The 17,854-nt window shown below is 39.1% G+C and overlaps 1 protein-coding gene across 2 annotated transcripts in view; it reads right to left on the minus strand.

Moving 5' to 3' along the window:
- Positions 1-16,084, minus strand: part of LOC131406903 (ral guanine nucleotide dissociation stimulator-like) — a 113,010-nt gene extending 96,926 nt beyond the window's left edge. The window contains exon 1 of one of the 2 annotated variants that reach the window (XR_009220387.1): positions 15,958-16,084. The gene's annotated coding sequence lies outside the window, so the exon portion shown is untranslated. Of the gene's footprint in view, positions 1-4,140; positions 4,161-15,957 lie in introns of those variants that run through there. The other variant, XR_009220389.1, reaches the window with a different exon arrangement.
- Between the last annotated feature and the right edge of the window lie 1,770 nt (positions 16,085-17,854).

A 17,854-nucleotide genomic window follows, 5' to 3' on the forward strand; every position in this document is an offset into this window, starting at 1 on the left:
TATTTGCGTCGACATTCTATTAGTCCTTCCAGTATCTAAACACAGTACCTGACACTTTTGGGGCACTCAGAAAATGTTTGATGAGTGAATAAGTATGTGGGAGACCACACTGACTGGAGCAGAAGGGGCTTTTCAGGGAGTGGTAGAAAATCCACTCACATTCCTACCATAGTGGTTGAGGCTGTGGGCTTTGGACCAGTTTGTCTGGGCACAAATCCCAGTTATTCCACTTTTAACTGGGGAACAGGTGCAAAGTATTTACTCTCTGAGCCTTAGTTTCCTCATCTATAAAATGCGGCTACTGATAACTCTTGTCTCATAGGGTTTTAGTGAGATTTAAATGCATTAACTTATGTAAAGTACTTAGAAGAGCTCCTGGGACATAGTAGGCACTAAAATGTTAGCTACCTTAAGTTATCATTATTGCTCTTATATCTGAGCAATACTCTGGTTTTGAAAAGATGTTTTCATAATATAGTTGATCCTCATTATTTGTGGATTCCGTATTGCACACTTGCCCACTAGCTAAAATGTACTGGCAGCCTCCTAATAAACACCCACAGGGCTTTCATGTCCATTTGCAGATATGTACAAAGTGGGGAAACATTTGATTCACTGGACGTGCACATTCCCAGCTGAGGGGGAACCAGGTGACGCTCTGCCCTCGTTTCATCCCACACTGTAAACAAGTGTCCCTCTTGCAATCTATTTAGTGCCTCATTTCTTATCTTTTTGTGCCTTGTGTTGATGATTTTGCTGTTTAATATGTCCCCCATGTGTAGTGCTGCAATATTGCCTGGTGTTCCTCAGGGCAGGAGGCTGTGACGTACCTTTACAGAGAAAGTATGTGTGTTGGACAATCTTCTTTCAGACGAGTTACAGTGCTGTTGGTGTGAGTTCAAAGTTAATATATCAACAATATATATTAAATAAGGTGACTTTAAAGAGAAACACACAGAGAACAAGGTTATGTATTGATCAGTTGAATAAATTGTGACTAAGGCTTGCAGCAACCTAACCCTGCATTTCCCATAGGAGCAGTGGGTCATATTCACCGATTCAGTGCTCACAGCGACTTTATAGAATGTCACACTGTGCATAACGAGAACTGACTGTATCTTATGTAATCCTCACGTACTTCTTTATAGTAGGTAGTGTAGGGAACAGGGTGTCCACATTCTACAGGCTATTACAAACCGTATGAGCCAAGTAGAGAATTTAAAATGTCTTGTGCTCAGCATAAGAGCCATGAGATTTTCAGCAAGGAAGATCTATGATGAACTGACGTTTAAGGAACAATTACCTGACAAGAGATTGTAGTATTGAGAGGAAAAAGGAGAACTGAGCTGGAAAGGAGGACCAGCTGTTAAATTCTCCAAGTATTCCCATTGATAGGTGAGGAGATTCGGAGCTAAGGTGCTGATGTGATAAAGGAAAAGTAGCAGCCAAAGGATGAAATAATGGATTTGGTAACCATATATAGGGTGTAAGTTAGGCTGTGGTTCTCAAAGTGGGGTCCCTGGACCTGCAGCATCAGCATCACCTGGGAACTGGGTAGAAATGCAAATTCTCAGGTGCTGGTGCAGACCTGCTGAACTGGAAACTCTGCGGTGGGGCCCGACAATCTGGGTTTCAACACGGCCTCCAGGTGCTTCTAGTGCCCATCAAGTTTAAGAACCAATGAATTAGAAAAATGATTCCAACACGTCACCATGCCCAGGTAAGCTCCCTGGCAGCGTGGTGGTATTTGTTTAGAGGATAAGATGCATTTTAAATTTTAGGAAAAAGTAGTTCAGCGTCTGTTTCATCATAAGGATTCCAGAGATGCCATTTTAGCTCTCTGCGTTTAGGCTCTTTTTTCCACAATATGTTCTCTTTTAGAGACCCTTTGGTAACTTAGTTACCACTTACCACATGTTCTGAGAGTCCCTTCTTTCTTGAAATCCCCTTTCAGAAGTGAAAATATACTTTATTTTTTGTTCACAATCTCTTTTATTTAAAATCTGGATTTCTCTTCCTATAGGATCATGTATGGCACATGCAGCCTTACTGTAAATGTGGAATGCCATTGGTTTGTTCCAAAACCTTAGAATGTTTTAGAATTTAGAACATGATGAAGAGAGAATTTATATGCTTCTGTGTAGGACTCATATTTTTCAGATGTCTAGAGGTATCCCAACTTGCCAGTAATGTGGCCTTAGATTTAGCAGAACTTCAAAATCTGAATATAGTAGAAAATGAATATTAACATATTAACATATTAACATTTACAAAATAAATGATCACAATGTTAACTTACCAATAAGCACTTTCTATATTCTCGGCTCTGAAAGTATCTTGCTTACACAATAAACATGACAAAGTTTCAAAGATGAGCCAATTAACTTTTCAGCAAAAGCTTGACTTGAGTGTATCTTGGCTTCCTTTTTGACAGTTTTAGCCTTAATGTTACAGTATTGTTTTCTTTTTCTAGGAATCAGATAATCTTGTATTTGGTGAACATTTTAATTTTTAATGGCCACTTGTATTTTGTGATATGCATGTGTTCAAACAATCTATAAGAACCAACCAATACCACCCACATATATGATTATACAGGAATGGAAGAGTTTTGGCTGACTCATTGTATATAATTGTTCAGCCAAAGCAGATGGCAGACTCTACCACTTACAATGATTTAGAGGTTTGAAACCGTATTTTTAAATACAAATAATCTCAAAATTGGTAATATATAAAATATAATACTTTGTTAACTAACCAAAAGAGTTAAATTTGTTATCTTTCCTCCATTTATAAGGATACACCCATTATATAGATTCTGTACAAAATTGCAGAGATCACTTTTTTCCTTTTCAAAGTTTATTTTAATTTTTAAAGTGAGAACCTTAGTGTTGGGTAAACTGCTGCACAATTACTGGAAATGCTGAAAGTCTTTTTGAAAAGCGTAGAAGTCTAAAGACAATGAAAAGTACATTTCTCCAATGTCAAGTCCTTTGAGCCTCTGTCTAGTTGTACACTGAAGAGATGCAAGATTAAGTACCAGCACAGGACACAAGGGAACAGGCTGCCAACTTGAGGCCTTCCCACTGACCACAGTGTGCCTGGCAGATGCTTGGAGATTAAATCTGGGCTTTGTCCATGGGTGGGCCCTGAGAGGAGGATTTTGCTTAAATGACCAGAGAATAGACAACATTTTTTCTTGATAATAAGTAATACCATATAAATTTCTTTATAAATTTATGAATAAAATTTAAAAAATATAACCCGTACAGATTCAACTCTTACTGACAAGCCCCGCAGCCTTCTCTAGAAAGCTCAACAGAAAATGTCTCAGCTGACTGTGAATTGGTCTTCTCTGAAAGCCAGCCAGCCCTTCACTGATAGCCTTGGATGAGGAAGGCCAGATACAATTCTTTGAAGATGTTTAGCTGAATTCAGAACCAAAAATCCTACCTCCAGTTGGCTCCTCTGTGAGAATGGATGGCCAGCCTTATTTCACAGGCAGGGCAGATGAGGTTTCAGATGAGCGTAAATGCTCTGTTCCCCAGTGATGGAAAAGCTGGATTGTGACTTTGATTCAGAGCTGAGATTTTACAGATAAAGATAGGGTCATAGAGGGAAACAAAGATTTCAGCAAATTGGTTTTTTGTTCTCTACAGTGGGAGTAATTTAACAAGCAGATAGTCTCTCACTCCAACCTCTCTTCCCTGTTCTCTATTTGTAATATCGCTGTAAAAATTCTCTCTATAAAAATTTCGATCTTTTTTCTTTGCAGTCTGTTTATTATCATCTTTACGAATTCTTTGACTTCACCACCTTCTTGGCACCACAACGCTATCCATTGAGATATTATTATAGATTCAGTTTTGCAATTTCATCCTCTTATCTCTATTTCCTCTGCCATTTCTTAGTTTTAGTTCTTATTGTATCTTATGCTTGAAAACATTTGAAGCTTACAAAGTATATCAGTTCCTTATTTTCTCAACTTTTTATTATCTAAGTGCCCTCAACTATCACTTTTTTAAAAAAAGAATTGAAATACATAAGAGAAAAATACACTGTAATAAATTGACCACTTATAAAATTAAGTTCAACCTGAAATCCTTCCCCACTTAACGGAGACGATCTTTTATAATTCACCATGCTTTAGTTTGGGCAGGGTCAGTTTATCAATGATTTTTGGATGTTTTAAAACACATGAGAGAAATACAGTGTAAGGTAAAATTCTTAATCTTGAGAAGTTGTAGAATTTCCTGATGGTTAGGGAAATTAATAGTGGAGAACCTGAATCATATGAAAAGTAGTTGATTAATTAGCACCTGACAGAGTTTGTTAATTTGGTAAGGATGATGATAAGACATATATGTTGAAAAGATAACTTTGCATATCAGAGGCCACTGGGAAAATTCATAATGTTCTCAAATACTACAAAAAATGACCATTTTTTCATAAAAGATGTCATACATGATGGCACCATATACTTCTCTCAGAAAATTTGCAATGAAGAAAATGAACACTTGAGTCATTTTAATTCTAACAATTTGTTCATGCCTATTATTAGGTTAAAAATTTTAAGAAATAAAGTGGTAAGTGATTTACTTGCTTAACTTTTAACTTATTTTAGGAAAACAACTTTTTCACATTTTTAAATAATATTTATTTGTATTTATTTTATGCTGAATTTATTCCTGGGCACAAAGCATTTTTTTAAATTAAATAACACCAATTCTTTTAAAACTCTTTCAAAAAGTTGAAGAGGAGAGACTACTTCTAAAGTCATCCTGTGGGGTTAGCATTATCCTGATAGCAGAGCCAAAGATGCTAAGAGAAAATAAAATGACAGGTCTTTGAAACTACAGAAATGGAAAACTACAATAGAATACAATAGAAGAGAAAAGTACAATTTCTATTGTAGAAAACTACAATATCTTTGATGAATATTGATACAAAAATCCTCAATAAAATAGTAACAAATCAAATTCAGCAGCATATTAAAAGGATTATACATCATTTTTAGGTGAGATTTATTCGTAGAATGCAAGGATGTTTCAATATATGAAAATGAATCAATGTAGTAAACCACATTAACAAAATGAAGGAAAAAATAAAAAGATCATCTCGATGGGTGCAGAAAAAGCGTTTGACAAAACTAAACATGCTTTCATGTTAAAACACTAAAAATCCTTCAGGGTTAAAGGAAGCTACTTCAACATAATAAAAGCCATATATAGAAATTCACACAGAACATCATATTCAAGGGTGAAAGACTGAAAGCTTTTCCTCTAAGATCAGGAACATGGCAAGAAAGCCCACATTCACCACTTCTATTCAACATGGTATTAGAAGTTCCAGACAAAGCAATTAGGCAAGAAAAAGAAAGAAATAGCATCCAAATTGGAAAGGAAGAATTAATATTATATTTGTTTACAAATATTATCTTATATGTTGAAACCCCTAAAAATTCCACAAAAAAATTGTTAGAACTAATAAATTCTGCAGAGTACTGGGATACAAAATCAACATGCAAAAATTAGTTGTCCGTCTATACATTAATAATAAGCAATCTGAAAAAGAAATCTACAAACTTTACATTTTTATTTACAATATCATCAAAAAGAGTAGACTACTTAAGAATCAACTTATTCAAAAAGATAAAAGTTTCAATGATGATTTTGCAAAAATAGAAAAATCTGTCCTAAGATGTCTATGGACTCTCAAGGCACTCTGAATAGCCAAAACAATCTAGAAAAAGAAGAAGAAAGTTAGAGAACTCATACTTCCTGATTTCAAAACTTACTACAAAGTAATCAAAACAGTGGGGTACTGGCATAAATACACACAATATACTAATGAAATAGTATAGAGAGCCCAGAAATAAACCTTTGCATATACGGTCAAATGATTTTTGAAAAGGATGCAAAGACCATTCATTGGAGAAAGGATAAGTTTTTCAACAAATGGTGCTGGGAAAACTGGATACCCACATGCAAAAGAATGAGGTTGGATGCTTACCTTACACCATATACAAAAATTAAGTCAAAATAGATCAAAGATTTGAATGTTAGAGTTGAAGCTATAAAATCCTTAGAAGAAAACACAGGGTAAAATCTTTGTGTCATTGTATCCAAATGCCATTGCCAACAGTGATTTCTCTAATATGACACCAAAGACATAAGCAACAAAAAAAATAACAAATTGGACTTCATCAAAATGCAAAAGTTTTCTGTATCATAAGATACTATCAACAGAGTAAAAGGCCACCCACAGAATGGTTGAGAATATTTGCAAATCACATATCTGATAAGGGATTAATATCTAGAATATATAAAGAACTCCCACAACTCAACAATAAAAAAAAACCCAATTTAAAAATGCACAAAGGACTTGAATAAACATTCCTCCAAAGAAGAAAAAAAAATGGCCAGTACACACATGAAAAGATGCTTAACGTCACCAAGTATCAGGAAAATGCAAAATAAAACCACAATGAGATACATCTTCACACCCATTAGGATAGTTACTATCAGAAAATAACATGTTGGCAAGAATGTTGAGAAATTGGAACCCTTGTGCTCTGATGGTGAGAATATAAAACTGTGGAAAACAGTATGGTAGTTCCTTCAAAAATTAAAAATAGAATTACCATATGATCTAGCAATTCCACTTATGGATTCTGAAATAATAGAAAATATATTTATTGGTCTCTTCCTCCAGTTCCTGGCACAGAACTCCTAAAACCCTTGTAATTTCCTATATGAAAAGAACACTAGTAGCATCTCTTGTTCTAATGTTTGTCTTTGACTCCATCCCTGACACAGATCTCCTAAAACCCTTGTAATTTCCTAAGTGATAACAACACTAGGAGAATCTTTTGTTCTATTGAGGCAACTCTGGGTGGGCTCCTGGATGGCTCCTGGATGGGGGCTGGTCACCAGACAGACCAAGCCCTGATTAGAAGCTTGGAATATTAAGCCCTACTCCTTATCCTCCAGAGAGGGGAGAGGGGCTGGACACTGAGTTAATAATTGATCATGCCTACATGTGGGATCCTCCATAAGAATCCCAATAGAAGGAGGTTCACAGAGCTTCCAGGTTGCCAATGACAAGGAGTGCCTGGAGAGTGGTGCACCTGGAGATGGCATAAAAGCTCTGTGCCCTTTCTCACATACCTTTCCCTATGAGCCACTTCCATCAGGCTGTTCTTGAATTATATCCTTTTATAATAAACTAGTGATCTAGTAAATGTTTCTCTGAGTATTGTGAGCCACTCTAGAAAATTAATCAAACCCAAGGAGGAGGTTGTGGGAACCTCTGGTTTATAGCCAGTCAGTCAGAAGTACAGGTAACAGCCTGGGCTTCTAACTGGCATCTGAAGTTGAGGTGAGGTAGGGTGGGTGTGCAGTCCTATAGGATTGAGCCCTCAACCTGTGGAATCTGATGTATCTCTGGGTTGACAGAATCAAATTGAGTTGAATTATCTGACGACCAGCTGACATCCTAAGAATTGCTTGTTGGAGGTCTGGGGAACCCTCCCACATGGGAGGAAATGAATCTCAGAACACTATTTATAGGTATACACTCAAAAGAACTCAATGCAGAGGTATAAACACATATAGGTACACCCGTGTTGTTAACAGTGTTATTCAAAATAGCCAGAAGCTGGAAGCAAGCCAGGTGTCCATCAACGCATGAATTGACAAAAAAAATGTGGTGGATACACACAGTGGAATACCATTCACCCTTAAAAAGGAAGGAATTCTGACACATGCTATGACATGGATGAACCTTAAGGACTTTATGCTAAGTGAAATAAAGCCAGCCACAAAAGGAAAAATACTGTATGATTCCACTCATATAAGGTACTTAGAGTAGTCAAATTCATAGGAATAGAAAAGAGAATGGTGGTTCCCAGGGGCAAGAGGGAGAGACAACAGAGAGTTGTTGCTTAATGGGCACAAAGTTTCAGTGCAAGGTGAAAGTAGGTCTGTGGATGGTTGGAGGTTATAAGTACACAATAATGTGAATGTACTGAGTGTCACTGAGCTGTACACTTAAAAATGGTTAAAATGGTGGATTTTATGTTATGCATATTTTATGACCATTTAAAAAAATTAATTATTTTTAACAAATAAACAAACACTAGCTACATGCAATAGCATGGATAAATATCAAAACCATAATGTGGCATAAAAGAAATTATATTCAAAAGGCTATATATTTCATAATTCCATTTATATAAAATCCAAAAAAGAAACAAAACCGAGGTCTGGCTTCCAGTAATGGTGGAGTAGCATATTGAACTAACACTCTCACAGATAACAATGATAAAATCTGCATAAATTATTATATATATTTATAGAGAATCATGTATCTATATGTAATACACATATAATAAATGTGTATATGTGTGTATGTATAAATCTCTTCCAAAAGCAAGCAGAACTGAGAGGGAGTCTTCCCTTAAATGATGGGAATTGCACCAGGAGATATTTGCAAGCTTGAGTCTTTTGCCTCAAAGCATTCCAAAATCTGTACATGGTCCAGACAGGGGAAAAACTACAGTCTTACTTGTAATGTTACAGGATGTATTTTGGGGCTGTCAGAGTAGCTGGAAAGTTAGGGGAGAAATTCTGGAAGAGAGGGACCCACAAAGAGGAAAATCTCAAAATATATATGAATGTCTCACCCCCACACACACCAAATTGGCAGATCTTTGAACAACACACATGCAGGGTAGGCTCCAGAGGGCCTAGAGTAAAAACAACAGTTGGAAGATGAAAGAACTGAACGAGGATTTCAGCTATGCTCACTGTAAAGGAGATAGGATTGGAGTTTCAGTCCAGCCAAGTTAACTCTCTGCTAGAAAAACAACAACACTCTTCAAAGGAATACAATAGAATCCAGAGGCTCTTTAACTATCATTCATGGTTTCCAGTACACAATTTTGAAAAATCATGAGACTTGAAGAAATAGGAAAATGTAATCCATATATGAGCAAAAACAGGCAGTAGAAGCTATCCCCCAGTTGTTGCAATTAGCAAACAAGGATAAGAAAATAGCTATTATAAAGATGATCAAGGTGGTAAAGGAAAATATTCTCATAATGAATGAACAGATGTTGAAACTCAGCAGAGAAATGGAAATTACAAAAAAGAACCAAATCAGAAGATGAAATAAAAAAATACTTTCGAGTTTACCAGTAGATGAGAAACAGTAGAAGAAACATGAAGATAGAGCAATAGAAATTATCTAGCCTGAAGAAAAGAATGTAAAAATTTTGAAGAAAAATGAAGAGAGCCTTACAACTTGTGAGATGATTGAGTCCCCAGCAGAGAGGGGAAGGACAGAAAAATTAAATGAGGCAGAAAGGCAAATCAACCAGTAATAACATAACTTTCAAAATTTGGTGGAAAATCTAAAATTTTAGATCCAAGAGGGTCAGGAAACCTAAAAAATAAAATACAAATTAAAAACATACCTAGGCATGTGATAGTCAAGCTGCTAAAATCCAAAGATAAAAGGAAAATCTTGAAAGCAGTCAAGGAAATACATATATACATGGGAAGACGTTACATACAGGGAGAAATAATGTGAATGATGGATGATACATTATCAAAAACAAAAGAGACAAATCAATAACAAAATGACATCTTTCAAGTGCAGAATGAAAACCCAAAAGTCAACACAGGATTCTATATTTAGCAGAGCTCACTTTCATAAAGGAAGCAGAAGTCACAATAAGAGACCGCACACCTATTAGATGGCCAAAATAAAAAATAAAATTGCAAATACCAAGTGCTGGTGAGGACTAGGAGCAACTAGAACTGGGAATGCAACATGATAGTTGCATTCGGAAAACAGTTTAGCAGGTTCTTATAAAGTTAAACATACATTTATTACATGACTCAGATATCCCCCTCCTAGAGATTTACTGAAGCAAATTGAAAACTAATATGTAAACAAAAACCTTTGTGTGAATCTTTATAGCCATTTTATTCATAATTGCCAAAAGTTGGAAATAAACTAAATGTCTTTCATCAGGTGAGTGGAGAAAGAAGCTGTGGTGCATCGGGACATTAGAATAGTACTTGGCAATAAAAAGGATAAACTCTTGATTCGCACAACAACATGGATGAATCTTGGAGGCATTTCTCTAAGTGAAGGAAGCCAGATTCAAAAGGCTATCTGGTATATGATTTCATTTATATGACTCTCTAGAAAAGGCAGAATTACAAGGATGGAAAGTGATCAGTGGTTGCCAAGGGATGGAGTGAGGGAAGCAGTTGACTACAAAGAGACAGTATGAGAGAATTTTGGGAGTGAATAAAACAGCTCTGTATGGTACTGTGGAGATGGATACACGACCATAAATTTGTCAAAACCCATAGAACTGTACACCGCAAAGAGTGAATTTTACTCTGCAAATTTTAAAAATCAATCAGGATGCTGGGGAACTCAGATGGAATGCAGTGACAAATGAATCTCACTGTATTACAAGCACGTGACATAATCACACAGAAGGGGTGGAGATGAAAGGTCCTGACCTAAGTAACTTTGGAAGACAGTGTTTTGATGGGATACTGTAAAACTAAAGTACTGGACACAAACACTGTACACTAGATGATAAATGTGTTTTTCATAAGGGTATGGATTAACAATTCTGAAAGTAGTTGACACATTTGTAAATATATTGTAGATAACTGGAGTTAAGTTTCTCACTGTTGGTAAAAGAAGTTACATATAAACAAAAGGAGAATGCTAGAATAAAATCTGTGGTGCTGGATTGGAGTCGGAAGTATCAGTATGAATCCATGTCTCTTTTAATATATCTATCCAGATAGATAGTTAGATTGATAGATAGATTGATAGATCAATAGATAGATGTGTATACCTGAGTTTATATTCATATATGCATTTCCAAGCTCTGCTGAGTGGGTCTAGAAGCAGTTACACTCTAGTATCAATGAGCACACCTAGCTCCCAGATCTGCGTTTATATCATTCTCCAATAAAAATAACCAGGTTTTCTTGGAGAAGTGGCTAATTCTAGGGCTGGAGATGGAAAATACAAGATGAACCTGGAACATCTTGTAGTGCCAGAATGTAGGAAAGTGCTTTAAAAAAAACACAGAAAATGATGAGATGTGTCAAAAGGAATCAATCTGAAAGACTTCCCAATGGCTCAAGCTGGAAAATTGTGAGCAACAAAATAAATAATGGTAGCATTGGATTACTACCCAGAGAACAAAATAAATATGCATGAGTCTATACTGATATAAAATAGATTAAATAAGAAAGGAAGAAAGAAAGAGAAAAAAAAAAAGAATGAGAGAAGGAGAGAAAGAAGGAAGGGAGAGGGAGGGGGGGAAATCTTCCTCACAGAATTCCAAATAATAAACGTGGCTGGATAGCATGAAATAGAAAATTGCCACTAGAACACCACAGTAATAATTACTGTGGGCAAGACTGACTGATGAATGCAAAAACTGTGGGTGAACCTTAAAGAAGAGACAGTACATTTGCAGAGCCTCAAAGGATCTCCCTCCAAATACTTAACTTTTTTCTCTTAATTTCTTTAAAAGACCTATGACTATTTAAAGCAAAAATCATAACACTGTATTGTGGGATTTATAACATGGGTAGATGTAAAATTTATGACAACAATAACATAATGGACAGACATAGGTAAATGGAACTGTTCTGTAGCAAGGCTTCTATATTTTACATTGATTAAACTGGTGCACTATTAAGTCTAGGTAGGCTGTGATATGTTAAAGATGCATATTGTAATCTGGACCAACCACTAAAAAGGCAAAGGTGTGTCACTTAAATGCTAATAAAGGAATTAAGCAGCAAAAAAAAAGGGTTTGTACAAGAATGTTCACAGGAGATGACCTGCAAGACGAGCGCACTGCGGGGCAACAACAGAGCGGAATGCCCTCAGCCATGCCAAGGAGCAAATGCTGACACACACATGCTGGGTGAGTCTCATCAACCTCGTGCTGAGGGAGGCAAGTTGGACAGAAAACAAAACACTTGGGATGATTTCAGCCAAGATGAACCTATGATGAAAAAACCAGAACATTGGTTGCCTCGGGGGAAAGATAAAATTGCCTGGGAAGGAACAGGAAGGCGTTTTCTGGGGGTGATGGAACTATTTTATTCTTAAAGGGGTGAAGGTTATATGGACATGTTTATTTGCCAAAACTGTACAGTTGAGAGTTGTGCCTTTCAGTGTGCGTACATCTTACCCCCCCACACACACACACAAAGGACTAAAAGAATAATAAAGTGAGGTGGGACTGGGATGGAATGTGGATGAAACAAAATTGGCAGACAATTAGTAGTTGTTGAAGCTGGGTGAGGGGCCTACTATGCTATTTTGTTTATTTTGTATATTGTTTAAATTGTTCTGTAATAAAACACTTATATAAGAAGACAAACTCGATATACAGTGTTTGCTGGTAAGATATCAGTTACCTTTTGGGAGGAAGGAGGGAGAAACGGATTGTTGGCGCCTGAGTGAAGCTGGTGCTAGTTCTTGGTCACACAAGTGTGTTCACTTTGTAATAATTCTTTGAGGTTTACATGGATGACTTCTGCATATATTTCTGTACTCATGTTATACATCAATAAACATTTTAAATCCTGCATATTTGCGCAAAGATCCTAACTCAATATCTCAGAACAACAGCAGTGTTTTGTTTTAAAGTGGAACACGTTCACTCATGACATCATCAGATGGATTTTAATACTTTCAAGTATCTATTAATGCCCTCATCCTTGCGTGTCCCCCTGGGTCTTTCCATTTTTGCCTCAATTTGGCAAGTGTCATGGCTTTGAGTTTTTATGATGGGTATGGGCCCTTAGGGTGTGCGAGGTCAAAGGGAAGGATCTCTGCAGCGACCTTGACCACGGGAACCAGAGGGAGGACCATGGCAACCTGGAGGGATGGAGGGGATGGTAGGACAGGTGGCCTTAAAAAGGCAAATTCCAGAATCCCAGGCACTCAGTATTTCCATTTTAGATATAGAATTTACGCTTCAAATACTGGCCAGGAAATTTCCACGAGGGCTGCAAGCATCTTCAGCAATAGCCAGGCTGGTGAGCCCCACCCCTACCTGAGTGCCGGCCTCAAGGGATGCAGCCCAACCACACTGCGCATACTCTGGGGGGTGGGCAGGGCATGGAGAGTGGTCATGGTATAGAGAAGAGGAGGGGTAGAGAGTGGGGTGGAGAAGCAGAGGGATGGGGACCAGGGGCGAGGGGACAAGGTGGGAGTTGGGGCCCCTAGCTGTGTATGCTGGGAGCTTTTGTCTCTTAACCGCTACCGGCTGGGAGCTTGCAGGACGGCCAGACTACAAATCCCAGAAGGCTGTGGGCATGGGGCGGTGCCTAACCCTGGGGGGAGGAGCAGGGTGGTGTGCGCTTGGCCGAGGGCCAAACTGCCCTTGACTCAGGACTCTGGTCCTGCACCCGCTGCATGTGGACTGAATCCCGGAGGGATGCCACGGGATGAGCGGGACCAGGGAGTTAGGAGGATGTGGCGGCTGCATGGGCAGCCGAGGTTCTGCAGCGTGCAACTGGTTTTGTCCAAAATAGAAGTTGGACTCGTGCCTCTTCCACACCGCCTCCCTCCGTTGCTTGATTCCTCCTCCCACCTGCATGTCTGTGGGTCTTTCCACAGCCTCCTACCAAGTCCAGGGCCAGGTGCTTCTCTAAAATGCTTATGGGAACTGGTTTGACATCCCAGAAACTTTCCACTTTGCCTGCTGCCCTCTGCCTTCTCTAGCCAAAGTGCCATCCTTTCATCAGCTTTTGAGAGAGATTCCCCCTTGTGGCCCCTCTTGCAAGTACAACTTAAGAGCTTGGCTGGGTGGTAACATTGGCTGTTGCTTGTCTTTTTCGCAGGTGTGGAAGTTAAGGTATCTGTGAGGTTAATCACTGGTTTCCCCAGGATCCGCTAAGAGCAGAGGAAAACAACCCAATTCCCAGGTAAGTATCTATTAGGCTATTTTCACCAACACATTCCAGTGCAGTGGCCTCCAAAGCAGCAACCTTAAGATGAGAAAAGCTTAAGCATTTTGCCCTTTAGATTGATCACCTAATCTCAGCTCAGGCCTGAGTGGCCAGTCTCTCAGGGACAGGGGTGGTGACTCTGATCCCTCAGGAAGAGACCGGTGGTCCAGCTTTGGGAGAGGGATGTTCATGGTAGACAGCACCTGGGCAGCATTTGAAACCCGTCAGCTTTAACATCTCTGCTTTGGATTCAGGCAAGTTTCCCAGATAAACACGCCTAGGGATAGTCAGATGTACCGTATTCTTTAAAAATTGATTACAGCAGTGAAAGGAACAGAGCATAAAATATCCTGCTTATTTGCAAAAGATAAAATGCAAGCAAGACCTGCCTGTTAATTTTTTTCTGCTCATTCTCTTGCCTGTACTGTACGTTTGAATGCAGAAAAATAACCTTGAATTGCCAAATTCTCTTTTCCTGAGATTGGTAAATTAACTTAAAAGTCTTATGGAAACCTGTGGAGGAATGGTTAGCAGCTTTCATGATTTATGTCGTCCCTAAAAATCTGGGCGTTGATCTACACGAAAAAAAGTCCCAGTTATATTACACATCCCAATAGGTTACATTTCCGATGCCTGAATGTGGGATATTATCAAAACAACTGAAAAACCTGGTCATGGAAACTGGACCCTGTCACTTTGTCAAGAATTTGCCTCTGTATGAATTAATGACACATGAATTCTTTAACATTTTTGTAAAGAAAGAATGAGAAAGTGTGTAGTGTCTCTGAATGTGGCAAGATAGAGAAGTCTCGTTAGACCACATCCTCGGGTGCTTCTCTCGTGTTCAATAGGCCCAGGTGATAGTCCGTGTAGTCAGGTGCAGTGCCGCTCCCCCAGGCCCCAGTGTTCCATCCTACTCTGGCCTGTGCCCTCTTCAGGGGGTTCTGATGACACTGGTCCACAAGTGTTGGAAGGAGACATTGTAACATGAGGATATTCATCATCTTAAAACAAAGATTAATGGAGAGGAAAGTCTCAGGCTGTGTGTGCTCTGATGCACTGCTGTTGGGGTGTGGCCGCAGTGACAACTGTGCTCCCAGCAGTCCCCACAATGGCTGTCTCAGACGTTTGATCTCCTGGCACAACCACAGCAGCTGTTGACAGAGCTGGGCTTTCGTCGTGGTTCAATGTCTTCCATCAGATTTTGTCACTCTGACCCTCCTCTGCTTGCCCCATTCCCACTCTTATCTGCTGCATTGATTGCTTTGTAGTTGTTCCCTAGGAGCCACTGTGTGTAACTCTGTTTCACAGTGTCTTTAGGGATCCACCCTCACTACACGAGTCACTGTACAACAGCCCCTTATCCTGGTGTAGCCCGTGTTCATCGTCTCCAGTGGAGCTGTGAAGAACCCTGCTTAGTCGGAGCTCCTCTCATTCTCATGCTGCTGGGGCTGCTTACGAAGCTGGGCATCTCGTCTTTGGTCATTAACATTATTCTTTTCATCGATTTTCTGAAGTCGGAGATGACTTTGTTAATAATGTGACACTGACTGTCACAGACACTTTTATGTATCTTCCCCAACAGCTCTGTGAAGTAGGCTTGTGATCCCCATTTTACAGGGGGGGACACTGAGGCTCAGAGAGGTTGAGTAGCTTCCTTCACTTCACACAATTTCTTGGTACATTTTGAGTCTCCACCTGGAACTCGGCCTCTCAGGTGTGTGCACTTAGCTGGTGTTCCACTTTGCGCCTCTCTGCCAGCCTCTCCAAAGGCACACGCCCCATCCTGAGTCCATTGTCTGCTTGATGGCAGTCACCCTGCACAAATCGGCCCCATGCGGGGAGTGGACTAGTCGGGCATGGTCCTCCAGCTTACCCTGGGCAGGTTCTAGGTTTATTGCGAGAGCTGGAGCAGTGGAAGATACTGACCATCACTCACCTGAAAGGTTTGTTATGGAGAAATACTCCACTGACTTTTTGCAGGTGTCATGTCTTCTTTGTCTTCATTGCTCCTCTGGGCTTTCTCCTACAGTCCGTGCTGTGCAGTAACATACAGTACAGAGACTGGTGAACATAATAGTATTGCCCTGCACCAAACGGTCACATTACTCATTTTTCTAATTATGAAAGAAATACATACTGTAAAAAAAAGTCAAATTACCCAGATGTATGTAGAGTAAAGTGAAACCTACCCCATCCATCCCTTTCCCTGCTAACTCACTCCCCTACTCAGAAGGAACTATTGTTAAGAGGTTGCAGCTTATTCTTCTGGACATTTCCTATGAATTTATAAATACACATAAAGTTTTTTTTTAACATAAATGACATAACTACATCATTTTGCAATTTGCTGTTTCCCAAATCGTATATCATAGACGTCTCTCCTTATCAGTGCTCGCCACTCTAACTTAGCGTTTTAGAAGTTTTAGAGGTACTCCAAAGAACAGGAATACCATGATCTGTTTATTTCTTCTTTGATAGAGATGGGATTTACGTCCAGTTTCACTAATGAAATGATGCAGTAAGATCCTTGTATGGAGTTTATTACACTGCTATTCAACTTCTCAATTTGCCTTGTTTCCACTTGGTCAGAGACTATGATATATTTTTAACAATTTTATGGGAATTATTATTGTTATTATTATTATTTTTGTGTGTGTGTGAGGAAGATCAGCCCTGAGGTAACATCCATGCCAATCCTCCTCTTTTTGCCTAGGCAGACAGGCTCTGAGATAACATCTGTTGCCAATCCTGCTCCTTTTTTTCCCCCAAGCCCCGGTAAATAGTTGTACGTCATAATTGCACATCCTTCTAGTTGCTGTATGTGGGATGTGGCCTCACCATGGCCGGAGAAGCGGGGTGTTAGTGCCAGATATGAACCCGGGCCACCAGTAGTGGAGCACTTAACCACTAAGCCACGGAGAATTATTTTATAGGGAATTTAATTTTATCACTGAATATAGACATTTATGGGGAAACTGGACTTTAAGGACATCCATCTCAGTATTCTGGAGAAAAATCATGAAACTTCGAAGGTATGAGGCTTGCTCCATCACAATCTAACAAGTCATGTTAACAATTTAAAGTTGAATGTTTGAATAGCCTCTACTCTCTTTGTTCAGAAGAAGAATGACTTTTGCTTGTCTAGAAAACTTCTTACTCCAGGGGCTCTCAGTTGTGCTTCAGAGAGGGTAAGATTTTGGTGTTGTATCTGTTTCTTTTCAGCTGTAGGCTGCATCTTCTAAAGATCATAGACTTGAACATGGTCCAATAAATGTATATGATTTGGGTCAAAAATTCAAAGTAATGAACCCAAGATAGGAATCCATAACTTTGGTTCTTAATAAAGAATTTCCTTTGATATTCTCAAGTCTCTGTGATTACTAGTAAAAACTCACCTATGGGTGAAGAGATGTGGTTCTCCTGGCAATGTTTGGCTTGAACATCCATAGTTAAGGCTGCCACATCCGTAGATAGATTAGACTTGACCTCTTGACGACCTCTTCCCTTGGTCTTTGACCTTGGAAAAATAAGAATTTAAAAAAGCTGCTGTGGGCCGGCCCTGTGGCCTAGCGGTTAAGTGCGCGCGCTCCGCTGCTGGCGGCCCGGGTTCGCATCCCGGGCGCGCACCGACGCACCGCTTCTCCGGCCATGCTGAGGCTGCGTGCCACATACAGCAACTGGAAGGATGTGCAGCTATGACATACAACTACCTACTGGGGCTTTAAGGAGAAAAAAATAAATAAATAAAATCTAAAAAAAAAATAAAATAAAATAAAAAAGCTGCTGTTATTAACACTCAATGCTAGAAATGCCCATTAAAGAGTGAGTTTGAT

This window comes from Diceros bicornis, chromosome 6 (genome assembly GCF_020826845.1).
Source record: "Diceros bicornis minor isolate mBicDic1 chromosome 6, mDicBic1.mat.cur, whole genome shotgun sequence".
Lineage (NCBI taxonomy): Eukaryota > Metazoa > Chordata > Mammalia > Perissodactyla > Rhinocerotidae > Diceros > Diceros bicornis.